The following is a 14,590-nucleotide window of genomic DNA, read 5'->3' on the forward strand; positions in this document are numbered from 1 at the left end:
TTCATCCACATGATTACCTTCTTCATCTTTGTCAAGTTTTGTAGAAGTGCACATTGGAGTTCCAACTTGTTTTGAGTCCTCCATGCCAAACCTTTTCAGCAATTCCTTGGTATATTTTGCTTGATTTATAAAAATTCCCTCAAGGGCTTGATGTATTTGAAGTCCAAGGAAGAAATTTAATTCTCCCATCATACTCATTTCAAATTCACTTTGCATAGTGGTGGAAAAATCCTTGCATAGATACTCATTAGTAGCACCAAAAATAATATCATTTACATATATTTGCACAATAAGAAGATCATTTAACACTTGCTTAGTAAAAAGTTTGGTGTCCACAATACCTCTTTTGAAACCGTTTTCAATCAAGAAACCACTTAATCTTTCATACCAAGCTCTTGGAGCCTGTTTTAAACCATATAATGCTTTAGATAGTTTAAACACATGACTTAGAAATTTTGTATTTTCAAAACCGGGGGGTTGATCCACATATACTTCTTGATCAATGAAACCATTTAAAAAGGCACTTTTAACATCCATTTGAAACAATTTGAAACCTTTGAAGCAAGCAAAAGCAAGAAACATTCTAATAGATTCTAATCTAGCTACGGGAGCAAATGTTTCATCAAAATCAATTCCTTCTTCTTGTGCATATCTTTTAGCAACTAATCTGGCTTTATTTCTTACAACAACACCTTTATCATCTAACTTATTTCTAAATATCCACTTCGTGTCAATGATAGGTTGATTTTGAGGTCTATTAACAAGTGTTCAAACCTTATTTCTCTCAAATTGATTAAGTTCCTCTTGCATTGCCAAAATCCAGTTTTCATCCTTTACAGCATCATTGATATTTTTGGGTTCAAAAAGAGAAACTAAAGCAAAATTGTCTATCAATTTTCTAGATGAGGAACGAGTCTTTACCTTCTCGGATGGATCACCAATTATAAGTTCTTTTGGATGATTTTGGCTAAATTTTCAAGTCTTGGGAAGATCTTTGAATGGATCATCATTTCTGTTCTCATCTTCCCTTTCTTGATCTTCATGAGCTTCATTCTCCATTTCCTTTGCTTCCGGTTCAGAGTTTCCTCCATCTCCAATTTTTAGCTTTTCCATTCCTTTGCGAACACCTACATCATCATCCTCACATGAACTTTTGGAATTATCATCATTAGTTTCATCAAATGTTATGTGTATGGCTTCTTCAATCACAAGAGTCCTTCTATTAAAGACTCTATATCCTCTTTTGTTCTCGCAATATCCCAAAAATATTCTTTCATCAGATTTTTTCTCAAACTTACCAAGATGTTCCTTTAAATTTAAAATAAAACATTTACAACCAAAGATTTTGAAATATCCAACCGTAGGTTTCTTATCAAAAATCAGTTCATAAGATGTTTTATTCAAAATTGGTCTCAAAAGGATTCTATTCATCACATAACATGCAGTGTTTGCCGCTTCAACCCAAAGGTATTTTGGCAAACTACATTCACTTAACATAGTTCTAACAGTCTCTTGTAGTGTCCTATTTTTCCTTTCTACAACACCATTTTGTTGTGGAGTTCTTGTAATTGAAAACTCATGTGTTATGCCATTATGATCACAAAATTCTGGAAAACCACAATACTTGAATTCCGTTCCATTATCACTTCTAATCCTAACAATTTTTAAACCAAGCTGATTTTGCACTTTAGCAAACAATGAAGTGAAAATTTTGAAGGCATCATCCTTATGAGCAAGAAATATCACCCAAGTATATCTAGAATAATCATCCACAATCACAAAGCAGTATTTCTTACCACCCAAGCTAGTGATTTGAGTAGGATCAAATAAGTCAAGATGCAAGAGTTCTAAAGGTTTAGAAGTTGATACACACTTCTTTGGTTTAAAAGATACTTTTGTTTGCTTTCCAAATTGACATGCATCACAAATTTTATCCTTTTCAAAACTGATTTTTGGCAAGCCTCTAACCAGCTCCTTTTTCGAAATTTCCTTTAGTAGTTCCATGTTAAAATGACAAAACCTCCTATGCCACAACCAAGGATCTTCATTTGAAGCTTTAAAACATTTGAAGCTAGATGAATCAATTCTATTAAGAACCACAATTTATATGTCGTTAAACCTCTTTCCTTTGAACACAACATTATATTTGGAATCAAGCACAATGCATTCATGCTTTTTAAACAACACATTCAAGTCTTTATCACATAATTGACTAACACTAAGCAAGTTATAACTTAAGTTATCAACTAAGAGCACATTATGAACAAAAGTTTCACCATCCTTACCAACATCACCTATTCCAATTGTCTTAACTTTCACATCATCACCAAATGCCACTTTTCCACTTGATTTTGATTTCAGTTTTATGAACAAAGAGGGATCACCGGTCATATGCCTTGAGCAGCCACTATCAATAAACTATTTGGACTTGTTTGAGCCTTTTTCCTGAAAAGAGAAAGTGTTTGATACCCTTTTTAATTTTTGGATCCACAATAGTTAGCATTGTGTCTAACTAACCACATGCATCTCACCCTTTTGTTCAGATTTCTTTTCACATAGCAATTTCCTTTAAAATGTCCTTTTTGACAACAAAAATCACACATAATGGAAGAGTCCTTAACATGTAATGGTTTGACATATCTCAATCCACCTCTTCTATATGTTGTGAAACCATGTGCATTTTTGTTGTGTGCTAACGTTCTTTGATGAGCAGTAAGAAGGGTAGATGACATGTTCTTTTTGAGAAAAACTTGCTTTCTTGCTTTCAAAGTCTCATCCAAGTTGTCCATTCTTTTCTTCAAATCACCATGTCTTTCCTTTAGCATTTCACAAATACTTGTCTTTCTATCAAGCTCATTTTGAACATCAACTCCGACTCTTACAAGACATTCATTGTTAGTCTTTAGTTGTTTATTTAGTTGAAAAAGACTTGCATTTTCATGAATGAGAAAAGCAATTTTCTGTTTTAGCTGCTTGTTTTTATCATAAGATTCCTTCAAGGCATTATGCAGTTTTTCAACAAATGATTCAAGATCATCATCTTCTTCATCATCACTTTCAGATTGAGAGTGAATGAAAATTACCTCATTATCTCCAATAGCCATGAAAGTCATTTGAGCTGATTCTTCCTCTTCCTCAACTTCCCCTTCGGAGTTGCATTCATTCCAAGTAATCTGGAAGTTGTTGAATCTTGGCTTTCGATCAGCTTTCCCATCTTTCATTTTCTTCATGGGGTATTCGTTTGCATAGTGTCCAGGCTGTCCATATTCATAGCATTTGTCCACTAGCTTCTTGTTGAATTCTTGTTTTCCTTTGTTCCTTGCATTTGATGAATAATTTTGAAATTGATTGCTAGGTCCTCCCCTTCTAAACTTCCTTTTGTTCAGAATTCTCTTGAAGCCTCTTGTGATGAGAGCAAGATCATTATCATCACCATCCGAGTCTTCATCATCCAAGTTAGCTGGATCATCTTCACCTTAAGTAGTCTTTAGAGTAATGTTTCTCTTTGCTCTAGCATCCTCTTTCTCCTGCACTTTAGATTTCAATTTCAACTCATAAGAGGTTAGTGAGTTAATGAGAGATTCAATAGGCACAGAATTTAAATCCTTAGCCTCCTCTATTGCAGTCACTATATTTTCCCATTCTTTGCCCAATGCATTGAGAATTTTCCTGTTCTTCTTTCCCAAGGTGTACTCTTTGCCCAACACCTCGAGATCTTTGATCAAGTCATTGAACCTGCAATACATTTTGTCAATATCCTCAAGAGGTTCAATTTTAAATGATTCATACTTTGTGACCAAGATAGCCTTTTTCTGTTCTTTCACGTTATCACCACCCTCATGAATTTCTCTTAACTTATCCCACATTTCTTTGGCCGATTTACAGCCTTTTACTCTAATTGATTCATTTGAATCTAAGGCACTATAAAGAACATTCATGGCCTTGGCATTCAATGTGAGGTTAGTCCTATCTTGAGCATTCATTTCAACTCTCGTTTTTGGCCGAAGCAAACCTGTATCTGCATCAAGAAAGTTAGCTTCATGCGGTCCTTCACTCACAATAAACCATAACTCAATATCAATAGATTGCAAAAAGATAATCATCCTTTCTTTCCAACTAACATAATTGGATCCACTAAACATGGGAGGCCTAGTAACAGATTGCCCCTCAACAAATATAGCATGACTGGTTGTCATCTTTACTCCAAGCCGCTTGAGTTTAATCTCTAGCAGACCAAGCTCTGATACCAATTGTAAGGCCCAAAGACAACCTAAGAGGGGGGGTGAATTAGGTAGATTAAAATCTTAATTAAATTTATGCACTTTTTCTTTAATAAAAATTTACCTTCTTTTCTAGTAATGATCAACCAAGTAAATTAAAAGAAGAGAGTAATGTTGAGTAGAAAAACAAGTATAGATAAGTAATGAAAATTTTATTAAACAAAAAAATGAGATAGAATATCAAACCGATTGTCTACCAAACTTTCCTCAAACTTGAAGACCAATCACTAGGTTGAGCAACTTCTCTTTGATGAAAGATGATCAACTAGATGTACAATGGAGGGAGCACTTCCTCCTTGCCCTAAGCCTCACTTAGTCAAGCTAAGAAGTTTTACAATCACTCAGATAACTCTCAACAAAGCTACACTAATGAAACTTTCAACCACAAGAGAAATGCTCACAAGAAATTCACACCACTTGGAGAACAAATCTAGTTTTGGAGACTATTTTCTAGTTAAAATATCTCTTGAAATCTTGTAAACAAAGTGTGTAAAAGTCCTTTCTTGGTTCAGAACAGTTTGTTTTTAAAGGGGACCAAAAATGGGATTCATCAATGCTTCCAACGGATAGAAGGCAGATGAAGAGTCAGCTAGTCGTTGGGGCTGTCGGACGTCCGACGACCAAATCATCGTCCGAAAACAGCCAAGTTGTAGTTCGAACGTCCGATGCGTTTTTATCGTCCGACAGCATCAGCGTCCGATCGCTGGCAGAGAGTTGGCAAGTCATCTTGGAATTTTTCGGACGTCCGACGAGGTTGATGTGCGTCCGAGGCGTGCGTCCGATCCTTCCGGACGTCCAACGCTTCCTTATGAGCGTCCGACAGAGCTTCCTTTTTGATGTTCTTTATCCTTTCGGACGTCCAACAGATTCCTTTCGGACGTCCGACATGAGTGTCCTGTTTTTGCTTCTTCTTTTGGTTGATTTTCATTTCTTGACATATTCGTACCTGATTTTTTGATAGGCAAAAACACTTATATTTGAAGAGAGTTAGATAAACATTTCAAAGTACTTTGTGATCATCAAAACCAAGAATAACAATTCATAATCAAATACTTTTATTGTAAATCTACTTACGGAGAATTTGTGACGCCCCCACCTCTCCCTAGGGCCAACCCTAAGGTATCAGCGGGACGCCTGCCCAATTCTTGTCAGGACTCACGCATTCGTACAAACTTAATATAGAGCCACGAGATATCTAACAACTAAATAAGGAGTATTTCGAATCTACAAGTCACAACTTTTAAGGTAAAAGTTATCATTACAATTCATCAACCAGAAGTAACAAAATTACACTTTAAGAGTCACCAAAAGTTCATACAAAGATACTAGCTTCCACCAAATCGCTAGTCTAGGTCCTCAAATCCACCTCCAAAGCCTGTTAAGGAAAATAAACTTAAAGTGATGAGCGAATGCTCAGTAAGACCAAGAAAATAAACAGTTACGCAAGTAACACCAATCAATCAAATAACATGCTTAAAAGTAACTATAAATATGACGTTTCACTTAAGTGCAGAAGTAGGAATTTAACACACAAGAAGGATACAAGAGTTCGCAGGAGCTATTCCCATGTCTCGATCAATTGAGCCTTCGAGGGTTGACCTTCCGTCAACCCAAGTAGTAACACGACCATAGTGCTTCACTTACTTCCTCCATCCAACATAACACCCACTCGGATCCGGAACCAAACATGTAAGGGGTGGCGACACTATTCGAGTATGCCAAGCGAGATCTCAAAAGATCAAATTATTATTTTTCAAGGTTCACCATGCTTCTCGACCAAGCCCTTGCCGGCTCGAGTTACAAGGTTAGCTGATGGGTTGGGGTGCTCCCCAGAAATATAAGTGATCGATGAGACATCGCTCCAATCGATTTAGAATTGTTTATGGCTCTGAGTCAATATGAAAGACACCTCCCACCCGAACAGGGTGTGTTATATGCTTCCGCTCAGAGAATCGATTGTAGCACTGAGTCGGTATGAGAGGTACCTCCCACCCAAACAGGGCTGTGATACATGCTTCCGCTTAGTGCTCACGACTTAAACAGGTTCATGCACAAATGCAAATCATATATATTCATTTAATAAGTATTATGTAATCAGGAGAGAGAGAGAGAGAAAGGACGAGAGTGATAAAGTACATTCTCGCCTCGGCAAGTTCATGTATCATATATAGTACTTGTACACATATCATTTCAAACATATAAGCATTTAACATGTACTTGACACTCACTACAAGTCAAGGGCAAAAACAAGAGTGAAGCGAGAAGTCAGATGAGCTCTTCGGCATCCTCGTGACCACCTGAGACATGTACAATCATAATTACCTCGATGCTTGACCAAGGTTCAACAGAAAGACATTTTCTCGCTACCCACTCTCAAGGTCGCAAGTTCGAGTCAAGTTAAAGAAGTTTTTCTAGCTCAAATATTGGAATAATGCTCAAAGAGAGCTTGGAGTTGTTTTTTATTCAAGTCGTGGTAAGAAATCTCAATTCTAAAAGAAAGTACCGTTTTCACTTTCGGCACGAAAATCGAGGGAAAAAAGGGGTAGATGGCTTATCTCCCAAAACTTCAAATCTCATGTCCCAAAAGTTAAAATATAAAGAACGTTCACATTTTCCAAACTAATGGAGTCAAAATCCATCCAAAACTCCGCTCATTTCATAGTAACTGTCAATGCTAAGGCTCCAAGTTTTGAGTATAAAACTAGTGAAATTTATCCAAGATTTATTATAGTCAAACGTTCCTTTTTTTAAAGTTCAAACTCATGGAAATCGAGGGCATAAAACTAGGGGTTGAAGTCCCTAATTCAAATATGAAGAGAGGTGCTATAAATCAAGGGAGTTATATGACCAAGAAAATGCATCAAGAGAGGTTTAACCTTCAGAAACCAAGATCGAAAATAAAAATTTAAAGTTCCAAAGGAACCGTGTATTCAACCACAAAATTACACTTGAAACAGTCCAACAATCGCAAAGGAAGGTGGAAAGTTCTTAAAAATTGTATTTGTTTGAAATAAAAAAATTTCCAGTTTAGCGCGGCCCTACTTGGAAAATCGTATCTCGAGTTCCAAAATTTCAAAATTTAAAAACTTTATACCGTTGGAAACTAGATTCAAAGAACTAAAACTCTCTAGAAGACACTTTTCTCAGACTCCAATTCAAAGTCATTCAAATTTTAGCTCAAATTCACTGTTCTAGACAGGACAGAGCAAAACAGGCTTGCAAATTCAGCAAAATTTTTAGAAATAGAATCAGCCCTTGAAATTTATATCACAACTAAAACTCTAAACTTAGTTTCAAATGAAACAAATGGAACTCAATTCAGACCTTTCCACACCAAGATACAATGGTTTTAAGAAAACTGAATTTTGGAACCTGTTTTGGAAATTTCCAGCTTTGAAGGCTTGACAGAGTTTCAAAATTCAATCATAACTAGGGCTACAGAACTCGAAATTTAGTGTGATTTGTGGTGTTGAACACTAGATTCAAAATGCTACAATTCAATAGAAGGAACTGTCTTAAAATTCAGTTTGCACGATAGGTAAAATTGAGCTACAAACTGCAATTAGGACTGTTTCTTGGATGCAAGCAGCGAGGAAATTTAGTTATCTTTGCCAGTTCACTACGGCTCATAGGAAACGAGTTAGAAGATGTATTTTATACCGATGGAAAGCTCTCGGAATCTAGTTTTGGATGCCACAAACAACACTCAATTTCAACTCCCAGATAAAAAGTTATGACCTAAAACGTGAACACTGGTTGGGGTTTCCTGCTCAAAAAATTTCCAGAATTCATCCTCATTTTAACCCTACTTTCACATAACCAAATGGAAAGCTTTTGGGAGATATTTCATACACATATCCACCAACATATATCAAGCATTATTGCCCCAAAATAACATCAAAATTTCGAAATTAACAAGAGATGAACAACCAGCAAATTTCGGCCATCAAGCATTTCTCATCCTCTAGCTTTCTTTTTCAATTTTCAACTAGAACTACACTATATCTCATCAAAGCAAATAACAAACAAGCAATTAAACACATAAAATCCTCAAGACCTCTACCTATCAAGCCACCTCAAGTCCACTACCTAATGTCAAGGTTCTTGTGAACCCATCAACAACCCAACAACTAAACTAACTAAACTAACTTGCTACTAAGATTTGAGAGGAAAAGTTGAGGGTTTCTTGGATGAATATCTTGCTACCAAGATGAAGACTAAACACTAGGAGATAAGCCCTCAAATCACCAAAGTTTCTTCCTTGTTCAAGTCCTCTTCCAAGCTTGTATGAAGAACCAATGAAAGAAATAAGTGTGGAGAGTTTTCTTGGAGCAGCAATGGAAGAATCTAGCTGAAATTTTTGGGGAGAAAATGGGTGAAGGAGGATCAGCCAAGAGGAGTGGAGAGGAAGAAAGGTTTGGTGGTAGTTGGGTGATTTGATGGAGTGACAAGGTGAATGAGATAAAGGTGTTTTAATACCCCAAAAATCAATAACCGATTGTGAGCAATTAGTGCTCCTAATTGAATTTAATATAACTTACTCACCTCTAAACCCTCCATTAACTTTTCTTAGTCTACAATTGATCATCCTTCATTCTCCAAGATTAATGTACTTTTGGATCGAATTTGCCTAAAAAAACGTGAAATTGCTATTTCTCACTAGACGAGCCGCAGAAAATTAAATTCGCTAACGAAACGTTTTAAAAATATAAATAAGACATTGTTCCATGTAAATGGATTTAAAATGAATGAAATAAATTTATTCGGAGTAAACGAGTGAATAAATAATTAAATAAACCAATAAAATAAAATAAAGTAAGAAAATTGAAAATTCGGGTCGTCACAGAATTGAGTATTTTTAAAAGATGGTAATGGCATTGATGGAAAATTTCATAAAGAAAAATCATTTTTGTTTAAGATAGGTTCAATTTCAACTAATTTCAAATTTTATAATTCATCATCGTCAACATGAATTTAGAGACTTCCTATATCCTTTTTTATCTGGTATTGTAAATCATTTGTCATACTTTTCTTATGGCATTGTATATATCAAAGGAATTACTTATCTCATAGTGCATAAGTACAGTACAGTACATACCTCACAATTTTTTTTTATAGATATTTCATTTAAAGTTTTATTTCACTCATTATTGTCGTCTAGAAGATCTAGTGCAGTACATGCTGCTTTGAAAGTCAATTATACAACCTCATCAATAGTTCTAATATGTTAAAAATATTGAAATCCACGAACTTTATGAAATAACATTCATAAATAATAGTGTTCACTATAATGCGGATCTGTATATAACAACCTTCTAATTCACTTGTTGTCAAATGTGGATTCCCATTGTTGTATTTTTTTTTTTCAGATCTACTTATTCAACAACTCCACAAAGGTCAAATTTCTACTCAAAAGATCTTTTCTGTCAGTTTCGAGCCATTTGGTCAACATTATTTTATGTATATTTTTATGATCAAGAACATTATAAAGATCATCATCATCATTGAAAATCAAATTAATGATCAAGAAGATGATACCGCAATCTAATCACAAAGGGATACTATCTTTACATTTTGGAAACAAATATCCTTCAGTATGATTCAATTAGTAATAAAAATCAACAATTGATGTATTGTTTAATATTATCAGCACTTTTATAATAACTATGTTCACCTTTGTTTAAGAGTACAATATTATTCTCAATATATACATCTACTCTAACATCTCCTTTATTTATGTACTTGTATAGATGATTAGTGATTTCTGATCGTATAATTTTGTTATATTGATATGGTCATCGAACATGATAACCAAATTTTGATTATAAGAAACAACTCATCGGTTGTCAAATGTGAAATCATTGATAGTCACCCTCTTAGATGGATCATTTTGACGTCTGTATGATAAAAATTTATTTTCATCAATGATAGTTTTATTATATAATCTTTTTAAATTTGATTTAGAATACTTCTCATTCACCATACACGAAACATTTGGATTAATATCATCATAAGATCTATGTAATATACACTTGATAATTGTATCATACGAAAGAATAATTTTTCATTTAAATCTAATTCAAACAATCGATGTTATTTATAAGTGAAAAGATTTCTCTGTGCCACTAATTCCATACTAAAAAAGCCCTCTATAATTTTGTTTGTATGACTGCATTATAATGTCATATGCTTTCAGTAGGTTCTCATTCAATTTAACATAAAAATTATCGAACAAATACAGTTTTGATATACATTCATAATCAAATTCTTCTCCTATAAATTTACTCACAGAAAATTGAGCATATTTAAAAGACGATAATGGTATCGGTGAAAAATCTCGTAGAAAGAAATCATTTTTGTTTGAGATAACTTCATTTTAACTAATTTTAAATTTTATAATTCTTCATTGTTAACACGAATTTAGAGGTTTTCTATATCGTTTCTGATCTGGTATTGTAAATCATTTGTTATACTTTTTTTGTAGCGTTATAGATATTAAAGGAATTCTTTATCTCATCGTGTATAAGTATAGTACATTACATGCTTCACAATTTTTTTTTACAGATGCTTCAGTTAAAGTTTTATTTCACTTATTATTGTCATCTAAAAGAGAAAATGTAGTACATATTGTCTTCAAAATCGGATATATAACCCCATAAATAGTTCTAATATGTTAAAAACTTTAAATTCCACTAACTTTATAAAATAACATTAAAAAATAATAGCGTTCATTAGAATGTGAATTTATATATAGCAACTTTCTAATTCACTTGCTGTCAAATTTGGGCTCTCATTGTTGCATATTTTGTTTTCAAATCTACCTATTCGAGAATTCCATAAAGATCAAATTTCTAATTAAAATATTTTTTTGTTGGTTTCAAGTCATTTGGTTAACATTGTTTCATGTATATTTTCATGATCAAGAATATCATAAAGATGATCATCATTATTGAAAATCAAATTGATGATCAAGAAGATGATACTGCAGTCTAATCACAAAAGAATATTATCTTTATATTTCGAAATCAAATATCTTTCAGTATGATTCAATCGATAATAAATACTGACAATTAAGGTATTGTTTAATCCCGTCAACACTTTTATAATGACTATGTTCACCTTCATTTGGGAGTACAACGTTATTCTCAATATGCACATCTATTCTATCATTTTCCTTATTTATGTACTTGTACAGATATTTAGTGATTTCTGATCGTACAACTTTATTGTATCAATATAGCCATTGAACATGATAACCAAATCTCGATTATAAGAACAACTCATCGGTTGTCAAATGTGAAACCATTAATGGTTACCCTCTTAGATGGATTATCTTGATGCTTGTATGACAAAAATTAGTCTTCATTAATGGCAGTTTTATTATAAAATCTTTTTGGATGTAATTTAAAACATTTTTCATTCACCATACACGGAATACTTGGATAAGTATCATCATAAGATCCATGTAACATACACTTGATAATTGTATAAACAAGTGGATCAATATTTTTGTCTGGTATTTCAACACAAATGATATCATCATTTTATTCTGAAATTAGTGACTTATCATCTAAAATTAGATTAATAACACGTGGTTGGAAGAGGTGCCGTCTTTGGAGGAGGTGAAGGGGGTGGTCTTTGGGATGGATGGTGATAGTACAGCTGGGCCAGACGGGTTCTCAGGGAAGTTTTTTACGGTGGCCTAGGAGGTTGTGGCTCATGATGTGTACAAGGCGGTTGTGAGTTTCTTCTGTGGTGCTGAATTGCCTCGCTTCATTACGGCTACGTCTATTGTCCTGTTACCCAAGGTCATGAATCCTAAGGATTTTACGCAATTCCGTCCTATTAGTCTTTGTAATTTTTTGAACAAAGTTATTTCTCGGATTTTGGTGGCAAGGTTGTCTAGTGTATTACCGCGGATCATTTCTCCCCAACAAAGTGGGTTTGTTAAGGGGCGATCGATTGCGGATAATTATCTGCTGGCTCAGGAGCTGATGTCGGATATGGGGAGGAAGTGCCGGGAGGTAATTTGGCCCTGAAACTAGACATGACAAAGGCTTATGATCGGGTCTCTTGGCCATTTCTTATTGCCGTTCTGCGGCGGTTTGGTTTTGGGGAAAGATTCATTGACATGGTATGGAGATTGGTATCTAATGTGTGGTTCTCTGTGATTGTGAATGGGGTGCCGTATGGTTTTTTCAAATCATCTCGAGGGTTGCGTCAAGGGGATCCATTATCGCCTTCACTGTTTATCATTGGGGCCGAGGTGTTGTCTAGAGCTTTAAATGGCCTTGTGCCTCAGTCGCGTAGTGTGGGATACAAGGTTCCGCGGCACTGCCCGGCAGTGTCTCATTTGGCGTTTGCTGATGACATCATTATCTTTGCCAATGGGGCAGTGGGTTCGTTAAGGAAGGTCATGAAGATTCTGGACTGGTACCAAAGTGATTCGGGCCAGTTGGTAAATGTGCAAAAAAGTGGATACTTAGTACATCCTCGGATCATCGTAGGCCGTAGAAGGGTAATTGAGCGGGTTACTCACTTTCAAAGGAGGGAGTTTCCGGTTCGATATCTTGGCGCGCCGCTATTTACTGGTAGAGCCAAGGAGGCATACTATTCGGATTTGTGTCAGATGGTGGTTAATAAGGTTTTCTCTTGGAAGTCCCGGCTGTTATCCTCCGGGGGGAAGCTTATTTTGATTAGGCATGTGCTGTCCAGCATCCCGATTCATTTGCTGGCGGCGGGTGTCATACCAAAAGGTGTCTTCAGGACGATTGAAAGGATATGTGCCAATTTTCTATGGCGGGCGGGGGATGAGCAGAAGAAAGTTCATTGGATTCGTTGGCGCGACCTGTGTTACCCGACGGATGAAGGTGGGGCTGGGTTTCGAGCGCTGGGTGACATGTATAAGGCTTTCTCGTGTAAATTGTGGTGGAATTTCCGGAGTGGCCGGTCATTGTGGGCGCAGTTTCTGAAGGATAAGTATTGTAAGGGAAGTCACCCTTGTCAGATTTCTGTGACCACCCTGGGCTCAGCAACTTGGAAGCGAATGTTAGATATTCGGGGATTAGCAGAGTTATTTATTGGATGGAGGTTGAACGAGGGTCAATGTAGTTTTTGGTTTGATAATTGGACTGGCCATGGGGCCTTATACCTGAGAATGGGGATGCAGGAGGACGTTCCCTGTCTGGTATTTATGGAGGATGGAGAATGGGTTCCGTCGAAGTTAGCGGGGGTCCTACCTTATGACATGGTACAACAGGTTTTAGCAGTGGCCGGGCCGGATGGGGAGTCTCCGGATCGAATGATATGGTTGCCTTCATGCTCGGGCCAGTTTTCGATTTCATCCGCCTATGCAGAGATTCGAGAGACAAAGCCTTCATCATTCCTCTTTCGGCAAATCTGGCATCCTTGCATTCCCCTGAAGGTGTCCTTTTTTATGCTTCGGTTGTTGTCTTCTCGTCTTCCTTTGGATGATGTGTTGACAGCTCGTGGGTTTCAGCTTCCATCCAAGTGCTTGTGTTGTCTGCTTTCGGCTACTGAATCCCTTCACCACTTGTTCTTGGAGGGGGAACTTGCGACTGCGGTTCGGGAGTTTTTTGGCTCACCTGGGGGGAGGGTTATGACCGGCCATTTGAGGGTGTGGCTGATGGATTGGTGGCTTAAGCCAGTGAAGTCGGATAAGCTTCGGTTTGTGTTTCGGGTATTACCATCTCTCATTTGTTGGCATATTTGGAAGGTCAGGTGCACAGCTGTGTTCCAGGGAGCCATGCAGAGCCCTGCACAGGTGTCTCAGGCAATTTTTCGACAGGTTAAGGAGGTGTTTTGGTTTAAGTTCGGGGTGACACATCGGGCGACCGACTGGCATACGTTCTTGGAGGCGGAGGAGGGTTGGCAGGAGGCATTTCTCGTGCGTCCCATTCGGTGGGTCGTTCCGTGCCATGGCCTGGTCAAGCTTAATACTGATGGGGGCTCAAAAGGTAACCCAGGGGTGAGTGGGGGAGGAGGGATCCTTCGGAATCCGCTGGGAGGTATGATTTTTACGTTTTCCAGCTATTTTGGGAGTTGTACCAGTTTACAGGCTGAGGCTAAAGCATTATTACTCGGGTTGCGGATATGTGAGCAACGGGGGTTTGGTGGTAACGTGGTGGTGGAGACTGACTCTCTGATGTTGGAACGGATTCTGCTGAAACGCTGCTTGTGTCCATGGCCATCAGTGTAGAGGTGGGTAAGATTGGGCTCCTACTCGGGGGGAGCTGTCAAGTCACACACTGTTACAGGGAAGCGAATAAGGTCGCGGACATTTTGGCGAA

The sequence above is a fragment of the Coffea arabica genome, chromosome 5c (genome assembly GCF_036785885.1).
Source record: "Coffea arabica cultivar ET-39 chromosome 5c, Coffea Arabica ET-39 HiFi, whole genome shotgun sequence".
Classification (NCBI taxonomy): domain Eukaryota; kingdom Viridiplantae; phylum Streptophyta; class Magnoliopsida; order Gentianales; family Rubiaceae; genus Coffea; species Coffea arabica.